Raw genomic sequence first — 17,615 nt, 5'->3', positions numbered from 1 at the left:
AGGAGAGGGGAAGAAGGGAGAGGAGAACTGCCTGAATCTTACTTTCATCAGATTTGACTCAAAAAAGGATTATCACACACTCAATTGAATTTAGAAACTTATATTACCTTTCAAATATTAAGAGGGAAAAGGGGGGAGGAGGGAAGGAGAGACTGATAGAAGGAAGAAGGGGAAAAGAAATAGGAGAAAGAAAAGGGAGGAGTTTGGAAAGAAGGGGCTAAACACACCGAAGAAGGTTGTATTCAGAAGCAAAATACTGGGAAGTAGAGATAAGTTGAAAAGGGGGGGAAATACAAACTAAGGGGGATAGCATCAAGGACAAAAGTAATTATAATTTTGAATGTGAATGGGATGAACTCTCCTGTAAAATAGAAGTGGATAGAAGAGTGGATTACAAACTAAAATCCCACAACATGCAACTTATACGAAGTAAACAAGTGGAGAAGTACATATAGAATAAAGGTAAAAGCCTGGAGAAGAATAAATTGTACTTGAATAAATTGTACTTCAACTGAAGTGAAAAAAACAGGGAGAATAATCCTTATCTCAAACAAAGTAGCTGCAAAAACAGATCTCACTAAAAGAGATAAGGAAAGAAACACTATCCTCCTAAAAGATGCCCAGAAAATCAAGTAATTTCAATACTAAAGATGTATTCACTAAGCAGTATAGCATCAAGATTCTTAGAGGAGAAACTGAATGAGTTACAGGAAAACAGACAGCAAAATTCTCCAGGTGGAAGATCTCAATCACCTTCTCCCAGAATTAGATAAATCTAGATATAAAATAGACAAGAAAGAAGTTAAGGAGGTGAATACAATGATAGAAACATAAGATATGATAGACCTCTAGAGAAAATTGAATGGAGATAGAAAGGAATATACCTTTTTTTTCTTCAGTACCTGGCACCTACACACAAACACTGACCATGTGTTAGGGTATAAAATCCTCATAATCAAAAGCAGAAAGGAAGAAATATTGAATGCATCCTTTTCAGACCATAAGGCAATAAAGGGCCATTAGAGATAGACCTAAAACTAATTGAAAACTAAATAACCTAATTTTAAATAAGTAAGTCAAACAACAAATCATAGAAAGGATTAATGATTTCAGCCAAGACAATTTCAATAATGTGACAACATACCAAAATTTATGCCAAAACAGTTGTTAGAGGATATATTATATCTCTTAATGTGTTTATGAATAAAATAAAGAAAAAGGAAATCAATGAACCAAGCATGCAACTAAAAAAGTTAGGGAAAGAACAAATTTAAAATTCCCAATTAAATTCCAAATTAGAAATTCTGAAAATTAAATCTGAGATAGATAAAATTGAAGGCAAGAAAACTATTGAACTAATAAATAAACTTTTGGCTAATTAGATTAAAAAAAGAAAGAAGAAAGTCAAATTACTAGTATCAAAAATGAAAAAGGTATATTTACCATCAATGAGGAGGAAATTAAAGTACTAATTCAAAACTATTTTGCCCAACTGTATGCCAATAAATTTGATAATCTAAGTGAAATAAATGTTTACAAAAATATAAATTGCCCAGTTTAAAAGAAGAGGAAATTAAATACTTAAATAACTCCATCTCAAAAAAAAAAAAGAAATTCAACAAGCCATCAATGAACTCTCTAAGAAAAAATCTCCAAGGTCAGATGGATTCGCAAGTAAATTCTATCAAACATTCAAGGAGGAATTGGTTCCAATTCTAGATGAACTATTTGAAAAAATAGATGGACAGAACTCTGCCTAATTCTTCTTTGACACCAGTATGGTAATGATAGCTAAACCAGGATTAGTCAAAAATAGAGAAAGAAAATTAGAACAATTTCCCTAATAAATATGGATGCAAAAATTTTAAATAAAATATTAGCATATAATTAAGCAAGTTATCCCTAGGATAATACACTAAAAGCAAGCAGGATTTATACCAGGAATGCAAGGTTGGTTTAATATTAGGAAAACGGTCAGCATATTTGGCTATATCAATATAACCTAACAAATCTTATGATTATCTCAATAGATGCAGAAAAAACTTTTGACAAAATGCAGCACCCATTCCTACTAAAAGCACTAGAGAGTCTAGGAATAAATGTATTGCTCCTTAAAATAATAAGCAGTATCTATTTGAAACCATCAACAAGCATTTTAGGCAATGGAGATTAGCATTGCTAATAAGATCAGGGTGAAACAAAGATGTCCTGTATCACCACTGTTATTCAATATTGTATTAGAAAAGTTAGTTTAAGCAATAAGAGAAGAAAAAGAAATTGAAGGAATTACAATTGGGAAGGAAAAAACAAAACTCTCACTCTTTGCAGATGACATGATGGCATACCTAGAGAATCCTAGAAAATCATCTTAAAAAACCACTGAAAACAATTAGCAACTGTAGCAAAGTTACAGGACACAAAATAAACTCACATAAATCTTGAGAATTTCTATTTATTGCTAACAAGATATAGAAGCAAGAGAAAGAAAGAGAAATTATATTTAAAATGACCTCAGACAACATAAAATAATTGGGAGTCTGCCTTTGCAGGCAGACTCAGAAACTTTGTGAAAACAACTATAAAACACTTTTCACAAGTAAAATCAGATCTAAATAACTGCATAAATATCAATTGCTCATGGGTATGCAGAGCTAATATTATAAAAATAACAATTCTGCCTAAATTAGATTACTTATTTAGTGTCATACCAATCAAACTTTCAAAAAATTTACTTTGATTGAGCTTGAAAAAATAGTAACTAAATTCATATGGAGGAACAAAAGGTCTAGAATATCAAGGGAATTAACAAAAAAATTGTGAAAGATGGCATCCTAGCCACACCAGAACTAAAATTCTATTATAAAGCATAAGTTATCAAAGCCATCTAATGATGGTTTAAAAATAGAGTGGTGGATCAGTAGAATAGATTAGGTACAAAAGATACAGCAGGAATGATTATAGTAATCTACTGTTTGATAAACTCAAAAAATCCAGCTTCTGGGATAAGAAATCACTATTTAATAAAAAAGGTCAAAATGAGTACAGGATTTATGCATAAAAGACTATTTGATAAGCAATTTAGAAGAATGAGGAATAGCAGGGAGCAGTTTATGACCAAAGAAGTGACAGAGAACATTATAAAAAACAAACAATAATCTCAAATGCATTCAATTAAAAAGGTTTTGCACAAACAAAATCAATGTAAGGAAAGTCAAAAGGAATGTAGTAAATTGGAAAACCATTTTTACAACTAGTGTTTTGTCAAATGACTCATTTTTTAAAATTTTTTATGTATTTCTTTATTCATTCTTATTTTGTACAACTAATGTTTTTATACATTAAAAAAATATTCTTGTTTAAAAGTAAACATAATACACCCACCCCCCCACCCCAAAATATAGACCCCGCAAGTGAGTAAGTAAAGGGGAGAGAAAAAATTAAAATTAAAGCTAAAAAATTAAAAATAATAATAATAATGATCTTAGGTATGGCCAGGTGGTGCATGGACAGAGCACCAGCCCTGGAGCCAGGTGCACCCAAGCCCAAGTCTGGCTCCATACACCCAACAATCACCCAACTGTGTGACCCCATACATGTCACCACAACCCCATTGCCCTGCAAAAAAAAGACCCAAAATAAAATAAAATAAAATAAAATAGTAATAATGGTGGACAGAGCACTGGCCCTTGAACCAGGAGCACCCAGGTCCAAATCCGGCCTCAGACACCCAATAATCACCCAGCTATGCGACCCCAGAGAGGCCACCCAGCCCCATTTGCCCTACAAGCCACCAAAAAAAAGAATAATAATAATAAACATGTGCTTCAGTCTGTGTTCTAACACCACCAGCTCTGTCATGGGTGGATCACATTCTTTATGATAAGTCCATCACAAAAGTTACTTCCATATTTTTCCACTGTTGCTATTGTTGACCGCAACTTCCTCCTTTCATATTTCTCCACTACTATGTACTATATTTTCTCTCTCCTTTCATTCTGACTCTGCTGTAGGGTAGCTGAGTGGTGCAACAGACAGATCCCTGGCCCTGGGGCCAAGAGGCCCCGAGCCCACCTACCACCCCTTAGGCCCAGCATCCACCTGGCCCTATGGTCCCAGAGAGGCCATCCAATCCCAGCCGCTTGCAAGAAGTAAAAAAGAAAATGTGTTATATCTGACCACTCTTCCTCCATGGTCCATCCTCTCCTCCATCACTCCATACCCCCCTTCCCCATCCCCCTTCTCTGCTTCTTACTCCAGATGTCTATACCCCATTAAGTATATGTGCTGTTTCCTCTCCTAGCCACCTCTGATGAGAGCAAAGATTCCCTCATTCCCCCTTGCCTTCCCCCCATTCCATATCATTGCAATAGCTCATTGTAATAAAGAAAAATCTTATTATATGAAATATCTTAGCCTATTTGTCCTCTCCTTTTTCTTTCTCCCATTACATTTCCCTTTTTTCTGTTGACTACATTTTTACACCACATTATAACTTCAAAGTCAGCTCTCCCCTGTGCTTCATCTATAAAAGCTCCTCCTACCTGCTCTACCAAATGAGGAGGTTCATATGAGTATTATCAGTATCATTTTTCTATACAGGAATACATGCAGTTCATCATCATTAAGTCCCTCATATTTCCCCCTTCTCCTCCAATTCTCTATGCTTTACCTGAGTCCTGTATTTGAAGATCAAACCTTTTGTTCAGCTCTGGCCATTCCAACAGGAACATTTGAAATTCCCCTGGTCCATTGAAAGTCCATCTTTTTTTCCCTGGAAAAGGACATTCAGTTTTGCTGGGTAGTTGATTCTCGGTTGCATTCTAAGCTCTTTTGCCTTCCAGAATATTATATTCCAAGCCCTATGAGCTTTTAATGTAGTTGCTGCTAAGTCCTGTGTGATCCTGACTGCAGCTCCACGATATTTGAATTGTGTCCTTCTGGCTGCTTGTAATATTTTCTCTTTGATTTGGGAGTTCTGGAACTTAGTTATAATATACCTGGGGGGTGGTTTTTTTGGATCTCTTTCTTGGGGAGATCAATGGATTCTCTTCATTTCTAGTTTGCCCTCTGCTTCTAAGACATCAGGGCAATTTTCCTGAAGTAATTCTTTGAAAATGATGTCAAGGCTCTTTTCCTGCTCATGACTTTCAGGGATTCCAATAATTTTTAAATTATCTTTCTTAAATCTCTTTTCCATATCAGTTGTTTTTTCAATGAGATGTTTCACATTTTCTGCTAATTTTTCATTCTTTGGGTTTTGAAGTATTGTGTCCTGATTTCTCATAAAATCAGCAATCTCCCTCAGTTCTATTCTTTGTCTGAAGGATTGTTTTCCTTGGAGAGCTTTCTTATCTCATTTTCTATCTGGCCAATTCTGCTTTTTAAAGCATTCTTCTCTTCAATACCTTTTTGAACTGTTTTATCCATTTGACCTAAGCTGGTTTTTAGCATGTTATTTTCTTCAGCATTTTTTTGAATCTCCTTGACTAAGCTGCTGACTTCATTTTCATGTTTTTCCTGCATCTCTCTCATTTCTTTTCCCAATTTTAATTCTATCTCCCTCACTTGATTTTCAAAGTCTTTTTTGAGCTCTGTCATAGCCTGAGCCCACTTTCTGTTTTTCTTAGAGTCTTTAGATGCAGGAGCTTGTGCTTCCTCATATTCAGATTGAGTGTTTTGATCCTTCTTGGGATCACAGGCAAAATATTTCTCAATGGTGTTCCTCTTTTTTCTCTGCCTACTCATTTCCCCAGCCTGTGCCTGGTTTTGGGGTGCTTCCTGAGCTTTTGAGTGTGTGAGGCTCTGTCTTCCCTCCTGGTCTGTGAATGACCACAAGTACACCCCTCTGCCACGGGGCTGAGGCGGAGAGGCCCTGCTGTTCTATGGGGGGCCTAGACTGTGATCAGGATCTGAATGTGGCCAGAGCCCCAGAGTCCTGTTCCAGGGACAGAGGACAGAGCTGGGCAGTCTCTCTCTCTCCACATCCCTCCCTAGGCTCAAGGAGCTCATGCCCTGGGGGTTTCTGCTTACTGGCTTCTCCTTCCTGTTCCTGGATCTGGGCCACTGAGGCCATGCTGCTCTCTGTGTGCCCTGAGGGCTGGGCTTCACATGCTCTCTCTGGCAGAGGTTTCCCCGCTGTTCCCCCAAGTTGTTCCTGATGCTCCCCGGAGTGTAGCTCAGGAAACTCCCCTGCTCCTGTGAGTTGTGGCTCTCAGTGCCCTGGAGCTGCCTCCAGGAGGTTGAAGTTCCTTCGCTCTGGTGGGCCAACCTTCTGACCGGCCACCCCCCTACCCTGTGGAGCCGAGCCTTTCTACTCTTTTCCAGGTTACCTTGGGTTGGAGAACTGCCTCACTGGATCCCTCTGTGGATTTTGTCTCTCAAAAATGTAGTTAGAGTCATTAGCTTAGAAGTTTTAAGAGAGAGTGCCTAAGAGACAATCCTCTCTTGTCACCATCTTGGCTCCACCCTCAAAGGATTCATTTCTAAAATAAAGAACTGAGTCAAATTTATGAAAAAACAAGTCATTCCCTAATTTACAAATGGTCAAAGGACATAAGACAATTCTCAAATGTAGAAATCAAATCTATCTATAATCCTATGAAAAATTATTCCAAATCATTATTGATTGGAGAAATGCAAATTAAAACATCTCTGTGGTAGTGCATCACACTTCTCAGATTAGCCAGTATGACCAGAAATGATAATGATCAATCTTGGAGGGCATATGGGAAATCTGGGCCACTAATGCATTACTACTGAATTTGTGAGTTGATTCAATTTTTTCTGGAGAACAATGTAGAATTAAGCCCAAAGGGCAATAAAAATGTGCAGACTCTTTGATCCAGCAATACCACTACTGGGTCTGCATCCTGAAGAGATCAAGAAAAAAGGGTAAAAATTCCACATGTAAAAAAAAATTTGTAGAAACTTTTTATTGTGGCAAAGAATTGGAAATCAAGGGCATGCCCATCAATTGGGGAATGACTTAACAAATTGTGGCATAGTATATGTGATGGAACACTATTTTTCTAAAAGAAATAATGAGGGATGGGATTTCAGAAAAGCCCAGAAATGGCTTGATGCTGAGTGAGATGAGCAGAGTGAGCAGAACATTATAGAATGGCAAAAACTAGGACTAGACCAACATCTCACACTCTATACCAAGATAAGGTCAAAATGAGTACAGGATTTAGACATGAAAGACAATATGGCAAGCAATTTAGAAATAACTAATAACATGGGGTGATGACCAACTATGATTGACTTACTCTTTCCATAAGTGCAATAATCAGGGAAAATTTTAGGAGATTTATAATGGAGAAGACCCCCTGTATCCAGAGACGGAACTGTGGAATTTAAATGAAGACCAAAGCTTATTATCTTCAATTTTTAAAAGTTGTTTTGTGTATTATGTAACTTTGCTATCTCTAAAGTTTTATTTCTTCATTTTGGATCTGATTCTTCTCTCACAACATGTTTAATTTCAATATATGCTTATCATGGATGCAAATGAAAGACCTATATCTGATTGCCTTCTGTTGGGGGGAAAGAAGGGAAGGAAAGGAGGGTGGGGAAAAATTATAAAACTCAAAATCTTGCAAAAAATGATTGGTAGAAATTACCATTTTATGTAATTGGAAAACAAAATATTTATATAATAAAAATCAAGTGAGGGAAAAATAATAGAAATAAGAATATTTTATTCTCAAATAAAAAAGAAAATATGAAATTTGAAAATTAAATGTTTCACTTAAGCAAATTTTCCCTTAGTGATACCCTCCCTATCCCAATGATTCTGAAACCTCTGAAGGCCATCATTCAACCCTATTCCCAATCCTCCAATCTCCAGTTCCTTATTCCCATTCCTCTCTCTCATTCCCATCCAGTTAAAATCTCAAATAAAAGTTGCCCTTTGGAATACTTGCTTCATAAGCAACACATTTGCTTTCATCTTAAATCGTTGTCTTTCCCACTTTCTTCACCTAGATTCTCTGGCCATTTTTTCTAGCACTAGTTTTTATTTTCACTCATTCCTCTAAACTCATTTGATTGAGGGAGAGGAATTGGAATATTCCTTGCTCCCCATTGCCTTTTTTCATGTTCTCCACCTAATACCGTTATTCAATAACATCTCTTTTTGAGGTTCTTGAAATCCATCCACATCTAACATCTAATCAAAATCCTGGAAACTCTTGTCTACAATCTCCAGGACACTCCCCTTTCTTTCTTAATGAATTCAGTTCACAATCTTTCTCCCTTCTGCAACTCTTGTCCTCATGCTAAGAATCTTCACCATAAGAATAATTCTCTCAAACAACTTAATTTCCTAGTTTTAAAACTTATCCATTTCCCATGATTCTACCCTACCTCAATCACATCCAAAGATCAAAATATGTTGATTATTGCCAACACACACACAAATTCACCATCTCCAAGTTCATGCTCTCTGAAATTCCCTTATCTTATCAAATCTCTTTGTTTTCTACCTCTCCCTCTGTTTTCTAAATATGAAACCCTGATCTTCCAAATCTTGACTACCAATCCCTCAGTTCTCTCCCAAGCCACCACTTGGGGGGCTTTTCTGCCTGACTTCTCCACAATGCCTCAGAAAGTTCATTCCTAGAATAACTCCATCATCAGGCTTGATACTCAACCTCTTCACAAGTCTTCGCTTCTCTGATTGGTGAGTGGGGCCATGAACCCCTAAGTCTGTTATCTTAGGAGTATTTAAGGAGAGAGTTCAGCCCAGACACCTTTCTTGCAATTCTTGAAATTGCATTTCTTCAGTTGGAAGGTCAGTTTCACCCTTGTCACTTCCCTCAAATACATTCCCTTTTCTGCTAGCATTTTGCCATCATTTTGGTACAGCAGTCCCAGTTGCTGAGTCCTAAACTATTATAATTTTCTACTGGTTGATCTTCCTGTTACAAGTATCTTCCCCCCCTTCAATTCATTTTCTTTGACTTGGAAACTCTGAGTTTAAGGAATTCCTTTAGGAGGCGACCAGTATATTCTTTCCATTTTCACTTTTCCTAGTGATTCTAAAAGAGTTGGGCAGTTTCTATTTGTTTTCTTTTAATATGATATAAAAATGTTTAATCATAATTTTCTGATAATTATCTCTTCTTAATCTGATTTTCAAGTCAGTTTTTTGTGATTATGATAAAATTTACAATTTCTTATTTTTCCATACTTTTGATTATGTTTGGATATTTCTTGGTATTTTCTTGTTGGTTACTGTTTTGAGTTTTTTGTGTTTGAAAGAGTGTGTTTTTAAAAAAAGACTTATTGATTTCTGTTTGGTTCACTCTAATTTTCAGGGACTGGTATTTTTCCTCCTCTTATCTAACACATTAGCTGCTTGCCATTTTTTTCATTCCTATATATTCCATTTTATTTTTATTGTTCATTCCTTCCAGGTACTATTATATTATTTTCCCTGAACTAACTCTTTTCAAGATCTCACAACCTAGCTTGACAAACATTTCATTAAATGCATATTGTGTAATGAAGCTAGTTGGAAAGACATTCGCTTGCAAAAAGATCAAAAATAAAACAAGATAATGTGATTAAGTGACAAAATATTTGTCCTTCATTTTTTGAAGAAGATGACAATATCAGGCAGGACATGCCATGACAAGCACATGATTTGGATTTGAGTGAGGGAGTGCTGTTTCTAAGTTATCAGCCTACTTTCTCCTCCAAAGCCATCTGGGACCAGTGGTCAGATATAAATGAGGATGACTGGAGATGGCCTTGCATGCAATCAGGGTTAAGTGCCTTGTCCAAGATCACACAGCTAGTACTACCTAGCTCTACCTAGCTGCCCTACCAAAATGAGATGTACAAATAATAAGCATATTGTTTTTGACAACACAGAAATAGAATTGAATTTGTAAGTCATGTATCCCAGAGGATAGTCAACCTAAACCCCTTTATTTACTAGTCATTTTCATTAAAGGGTTGTTGCCTCTTAGAATAAAATAGATACAGTGATTAGACTATCTATATGTTCAGACAACTTAAAAAAAGAAAAAACTAACAAATTGTAGGTGATTTTTTCTACAAATCATATTGCTTCATTAAAATCATACTGAGGTTAATAATAAAGGGCTATTTGAAGGGAGATTTTAAGAAAAAATAGATGACATCAAAATTAAATAAGTATATGGTTAATTTGAGTAGTATTATAATTTTTATTAGATTAATTTGACCTACCAATGAGCAATGAATACTTCTCCAATTAATTTTAACCTATTTTTATAAAGTATTTTGTAATTACCTTCATATGATTTCCATATTTGTATCTTATTAGTTCCCAAGTTTTTTCATTTATTTTGTAGCTATTTCATATGAAATATTTCCTGTTGAATTTTGTTAGAATTATAAATAAAATGGTGCTTTTGGTAAATTCATTTTATATTCTATCTTTGCCAAATTTTAACTATTGTAATTCATATTTACTTGATCTCTTCTAGCATTCTATTAGTAAACTTTGTATTATCTTCAAAAAGTGATAGTTTGGGGAGTTTTTTTGCTTGAGTTTATTTCTTCATTTTCTTTTTCTTACCTTACAACTATCAGCAGCATTTCTAGCATCAGATCCAAAAGAAATGATGATAATGGAATTCCTTGGTTTTTCCCTTTTTAATCTTATTAAAAGTGCCTCTATTATGTCTTTATTATCTATATTGAAGAAAAATTTTTATTCTTATACTCTGCATTTTGGGCACTGTAAGAAAAAATTTTGATGTAACATTATTCTATAGCTAAGTATTTCTGGCTTGAAATGAGAAATTTATGAACTGGCATAGTCCCATTATACCCTTGGACATTTCTCTAAAAAAATTTTGATATTGCATTTAGAGAAATTTTGAATAAGGAGAAGTTAATAATATTACTAAAATAGGATTAGAGAATAGCATCCCAGAGTAAGAATCATTGCTCATTTATTTATGAGACAGATTTAATTGTCACTACTATTTAACAGTGAAAATTACATTTTAAAAGCTATATTACCATCTGCTTTACTATTATGTCCTATAATTCATGGGACCTTTCCAACTGATATGAAGCTGAAAATTATAAATGTATACACATATATATACACACACACACACACATATATATATATATATATGTATATATTGCTTCCCCCAATAGAATGAAAGCTTTTTGAGAACAAGAACATTCAATTATACATTATTTAGTGCAGGACTTGGTAAATAGTAAATATTTAATAAATTCCTTCCTTGTCCACTCCCCAAAAAGATTCCCCTGTAGCATGAGGATAAAAATTATAATCTTTTCTTTTCTTATTTAAGGCAATAGGGTTAAGTTGCTTGCCCAAGGTCACACAGCTAGGCAATTATTAAGTGTCTGAGGATAGATTTGAACTCAGATCCTCCTGACTCTAGGGCCAGCATTCTATCTACTGTACCACCTAGATGCCCCTAATCTTTCCTGAATAACAGAAAAGGGCTCTTCCCTTGGTAGAGTTATTGGTCAAGTGTTTCAAGGAATAACAAAATTTAAAGAAACTTATATGTGTGTATATATATATATATATATATATATATATATATATATATATATATATTTGTTAGACCTTTTGTGCTTTAATTTCTATACATTTTCTTTAAGGGAAAATATGGAATGTGTTTTAGACTGAAGAAGTATTTATTTCTCAATAATTCTAGAGAAATTTCAAAGAAAGTTTTAAATATGGTTTCTATAATATCTCATTCTTTACTATTTTGAGTATAAATCCATATTTTATCAAACACAGAATCTCAGTATTGAAATATTTAAATCAATGAATGTAGCAAAACAGTATTCTTATTTTTTCCTTGCTTCTTTCTTTTCTTTCTCTTTTACTTGTGGGTGCTCTGCCCAAAGGAATGTAATTTCCATTTGATCACTGAAACCTAGCAAGATATCATGGGATTTAGAACCCAAAATCATATTGGCTCTCATTGATTGGTTAACAATAAGTTCCAGATCAAGCCCCAATTAGTCATTGTTTTAACCCTGATTGATGCAGACTGAATGTAAATAGCAAGTGTTTCTGTTTTGGTCAGAGAACTGAGGGTCTTCCCCACCCAGGACATTGTTTACTTTATTTCTTTCTGATCTAGCCTAATAGTAGGGCAGTTAGATGGTATAGTAGGTAGAATATGGCCCTGAAGTCAGGAGGGCTTGTGTTTAAAATTTGACCTCAGACACTTGTGTGACACTGAGCAAGTTTTTTTTTCTTTCTTCCTTTTCTTTCTTTCTTTCTTTCTTTCTTTCTTTCTTTCTTTCTTTCTTTCTTTCTTTCTTTCTTTCTTTCTTTCTTTCTTTCTTTTTCTTTCTTTTCTTTCTCTCTTTCTTTCTTCCTCTCTCTCTTTCTTTCTTTTTCTTTCTCTTTCCTTCTTTCCTTCCTTCCTTCCTTCCTTCCTTCCTTCCTTCCTTCCTTCCTTCCTTCCTTCTTTTCCAATCACATGCAAAGGTAGTTTTCATCATTCATCTTTTAGCAAGTTCCACACTTTTATATCACCCTCCTTCCCCTCTCCCATCCCCTTGGCAGGAAACAATTTATTTTAATATAGGTTGCGCATATACAGCTGTTTTTGACATATTCCCATATTAAAGGGGAAATCCATGAGAAAACAGAAAATCAAAAAAGAAGTTTTAAAATGTGCTTTGCTGTGCATTCAAAATCCATGGTTTCCTCTTTGGATGTGGAGGGTACTCTCCTTAACAGGCCTCTCAGGATTGTCCTTGATTACTGAACTGCTGAGAGCAGTTACTTCCATCACCAGTCAGACCTTTTCCTGAACTTCTTCCAAGATATCTCCCTGAACAGTTGTTTCACATTTTTTTGTGGATTCTTTCACTTTAGAGACTTTATTCAAAGTTCTTGGGGAAGTCACTTAACCCAGATTGCCTTGCAATCTCCAATTGGCCTAATTCGTATCTGCCCACTGGACCCAGATGACTGGAGAAGAAAGTAAGACTAGTGACTTAGCACAGCACCCCTCACTCAAATCCAATTCACATGCATGTCATGGAATCACTTCCCTGATGTCATGGTCTTCTTTGAAAATAAAGGACAAGCATTATCAAAATTATCATCAAAAAAATCAAGCCTAGTCAAAGAATGGTTCTTGCCTCAGTCAAATAGACCACTTAAAAATTTTAACTTAAAAAAGGTCCTTTGGTACCTGAACTCTTTTTTTCTTGCTACTTAATAGTATTTTTCATGGACCTTTTAGTTCTGTAGTTTGGCTGCAATGTTTAATATGTAGGTTCCTTTCAGGTAGTGATCTGTGTATTTCTGTTTTGACTTATCCTTCTTGTTGTAAGAGAACCAGTTTTTCCTCATTGTTTTAATTTTAGGCTTGGTCTCTATTTCTGACTTTAAGAGCAGAAGTCCAATGTCTATAGTATTTCTCTTGGAAGCTTCAAACTATTTCATTTTTTCTGAACTAAGTTGCTTCACCTCTCCTTATGCAGCCTGAAGATGCTCAACTCTTACTGAAGTATTTAGCACAATGACGCCAGACTTAATGTAGATATCTGATCAGGTTTTAGCCCAATTCTGACTCAGAACTTCCAAACTCATTTGATCAAAAGTTGCAACCTCCCTAGTTGCAAGTAATTCAGTATGATACACCATGTTTGGCTATGATTTGTTGGAAAACAGTATCTGAGCTCTTATTTTCATGGTCATAGGTTTCAAGTAGTCAATTGATTCTTAAATTAACTCTACTGATTTTCTAAGGCAGCTATTTTTTTTGTTTTGATATTTTATTTTTTCAATTATATGTTATGAACATTTTTCACCATTCATCTATTTGCATACTTATAAGCCACACAACTTTATTCCATCTGCCCTTCACCCCTTCCCCTCAATAAAGAATAGTCAAGTGAACATTTTAGATGTTCATTTGTGTTTAACCTATTAACATAATAGTCATTTTGTATATGAGGAATTAGTACTAAGGGAAAAGGAAGAAACCCATGGTATAGGAAGGAAAAGCAAGAGAATTTTTTTAAAAGTGGGCAATGTTCATTCAGATTCTGTGATATTGTTTATTTCGTTTATTTTTGTCATCTGCATGTGAATGGCATTGTCCATAGTTGGTATCCCAAGGTTGTCCTAGCTCTCTGGATTCCCGAGAAGAATTGCATTCGTAATGGTTGATCAACTCACAATGTTATTGTTAATATGTATTAAGTTCTTATGGTTCTGCTCCCTTTGCTAGGCATCAGTTCCTGAAATTCTTTCCATGCTCCTCTAGAGTCTGAACATTAATGGTTTCTTACAGAACACTATACTCCATAACATTCATATACCATAACTTGCTCAGCCATTCCTCAATTGATGGGCATCCCCTCAATTTCCGATTTTTGCCATTATAAAAAGAGCTGTTATGAATATTTTGAAAAATGTGGAACTTTTCCCACTTGTTATGATTTCTTCTGAATATATACCTAATATTGGTACTCTGCCAACTTTGCATTAATGTCACAATCCTCCTACAACCTCTCCAATATTGATCATTTTCCCTTTTTGTCATCTTAGTCAATCTGATCAGTGTGAGGTTGAACCTCATAGTTGTTTTAATTTGCATTTCTCTAATTAATAATGATTTATAGCATTTTTTCAAAAGATTATATATATAGCTTTAATTTCTTCATTTGTAAACTGCCTCTTCATATCCTTTGACAAGGCAGTTAATTTTCAAAATAAGATATATGAAGTAGTGCCCCCAAATGAGGAGCAGTCCTCACTGAGTTTTGTCCTGTTAAAAATAAATATTTATTAACACTTTCCCAGAGTTTGTCCTAATCAGGGTAAATGTTAAACCTAGAGTTTGACCTAATCGGGGGCCAATGCTGCCATCGTATTGACCTTAAGATATAGCAAAACAGAATTAGATTAACATAAATATTTATTGATATTTTCCTAAAACTCAGATTATGCAGGCATGCATAGGAAGGGGGAGTCTAGCTAAAAAGCCAGAGTCCCAAAAATCGGACCCTGTGATGGGGTTTATGTAGTTTTGACTATCAAAAAGTGGGATTTGAAATGTCGCTTCTGGCTAGTTCAATCGAAGAAGGGTATGGTTCCCAACTCAGAAAGAGTCTGGATGGACTCTGGATGAGGTGGGGAACTCAGAATGGGATGGAGTGAATTTAGGACATCAGACATTCTAGTAAAAGGAGTGCCTTATCAATTGTCCTAAAGATCTTCAAAGAAATGGAGTCAGCTTTAGGAGATTTTGATGGTTAAGAGGACGAATCTTTGGTTTATAATTGCGAGAGTTTTCTGTAAGCAACTTTTACCATTGCTAATTAACCTGATTTCCAGGAATCTTTAATATCTATGTGAAAGATGACCTCAACCCACTAACTCTGTTTTTAAAGACCCAGAAAATATATATATATATATATGTATATATATATATATATACATATATATATTTACCAATATATTTGAATATGTTTTATTCATTTATACATATGTATAATACACACATGCTTATATGGACAAATGAAAAGCATATATGAAGGGCAAAATTCACTATTCACAAATAACTTTTTTCCTATTTTTTCCATTCTTTTGATTTTGTTTCAGTACTCCTGGATTTTTCATGAATTGGTAACCTCTTTCTAAATTATTCTAGGATTTCAAGGAATCTGTAACTTGGAAATATTTTGAATGTCTTCTAGCTCTACCATTTCTAAATTTTTCCTCCTGAGTTCTCATTTCATTTCTAATTCTTTCCTCTTTAACTGAATTTGTTTCTTGGATATTCTTGATTCTATAATAGATCATTAATATAAATTTCTTTGTGTTGCTGTTTGATAATTCTTCCTTACTTATTTTTTGATCAACTATGTCCAATCTCTGAGCATTTCTGCTTACAATGTGGAAGACCCAATAATCCTGATGTATATTATATGGTACTGTTGTTATGTTTTCCAGGCATGCTATTGTTTTTCCACTGACTATAGGATGAGCATTTCTTAATGACTTCAGCAGATGCCTAGGCCAGGTCTCTACAAATTCTTTGTGAGCCCTGAGCATATGATCTAGGAAATGGTATGATCAATAACTATTTCTCTGAGATTTAAAGGCTTTTAATTCCAACCTAAATTTTGATAACACAATTTCTTGTTTATTTCTGGTTGGAATTCTAGTAGAATACTTCTGACCCCACAGTCTGTCTGCTTCCTAAAAGGCTTTAATAGTTCAGAATTATAGAGTAAAAACTCTTATCCACTTGGCCTGATCACTGACCTGTAGATTGTTTACATAATCCTACTGTGAGATTTATATATTTACAGCTTCTTCATATCTAAGTGAACCCTTTCCCCACCTCATAATAAATTGTAGTTGCATTGCTTCCACTTATGTGGAATCTCACATAAAAGAGAGAAGTATAAATATCAAACTCTAAGGAAAACACAGGCATGCTATATTCTAACCTCTAAAATATGATTTCTATCTATCTGAAACCTTCAACAAGCATTATATTCAATGGGGAGAGGCTAGAGGCATTCCCAATAAGATCAGGGGTGAAACAAGGATGCCCATTATCACTACTACTATTCAATGTCGTATTAGAAATGTTAGCCTCAGCAAAAAGAGAAGAAAAAGAAATTGAAGGAATTAGAATTGGGAAGGAAGAGACTAAACTGATCTTGTTATCTCTTATACTTTATGTTTCTTCCTTAAGGATATGATTTCTCTCTCATCACACTCAATTTGGATCAATGTACAACATGGAAACAATGTAAAGACTGACAAATTGCTTTCTGCAGAGGGGTAGGGGGAGGGAAGTGAGATTGGGGGAAATTGTAAAACTCAAAATAAATAAACTCTTTAAAATATGATTACTTAATAAATAAGACCAGTTCCTTCCCCACCCAGGATCTTCTTTCCACCAATGTGTAAAGTAACTCATAGTCTTAGGGAGTTCTGTGTATCCCTGACTTAACTAGCATATTGAAGAGACAGAATTCAAACTCTTGTCCTAGGGATTTTGAAGCCAGCACTCCCTTCATACTCTCTCTTATCACATAGAATTGCATAAAAGGGAAAATGTGGGGAAGCTATCTTAAGAATAAGACTAAATAGAATTACTGATTAAAGCTCTTAGAGAACATTAAGTAAATTACTAAACTGGTGGAAGGATGACAACAGTAGAGCAAGTAATATTGAAAATCTTTTCTCTATTGATTGCTCTACCTGATATTCCAGTTACCTTGGACATAAGAATTTTGTCTGGTGACCATCTGTTGCAAAAAAAGAAAGAAAAAAGAGGGGTAGAGATATTAAAATTGCACTGACCAATGTATATCACTTCCCAATAAGTCAAATCCCCACCACCCATCCATAAGCTTTGCCTACAGTACTTGATCATCACCCCCATGTTGCTGTTAGGATGTACAATGTTCTTGTAGTTTTGCTCATCTTGCTCAGCATCAGTTCATGCAAATCGTTCCAGGATTCTTTGAATTCTCATCCCTCCTGGTTTCTAGTAGAACAATAGTATTCCAGAACACATACAATTTATTCAGCCATTCCCCAATGGATGGACATTCACTCAATTTCCAATTTT

This window comes from Macrotis lagotis, chromosome 3 (genome assembly GCF_037893015.1).
Source record: "Macrotis lagotis isolate mMagLag1 chromosome 3, bilby.v1.9.chrom.fasta, whole genome shotgun sequence".
NCBI classification, from domain to species: domain Eukaryota; kingdom Metazoa; phylum Chordata; class Mammalia; order Peramelemorphia; family Peramelidae; genus Macrotis; species Macrotis lagotis.
This window is presented reverse-complemented; position numbering follows the sequence as displayed.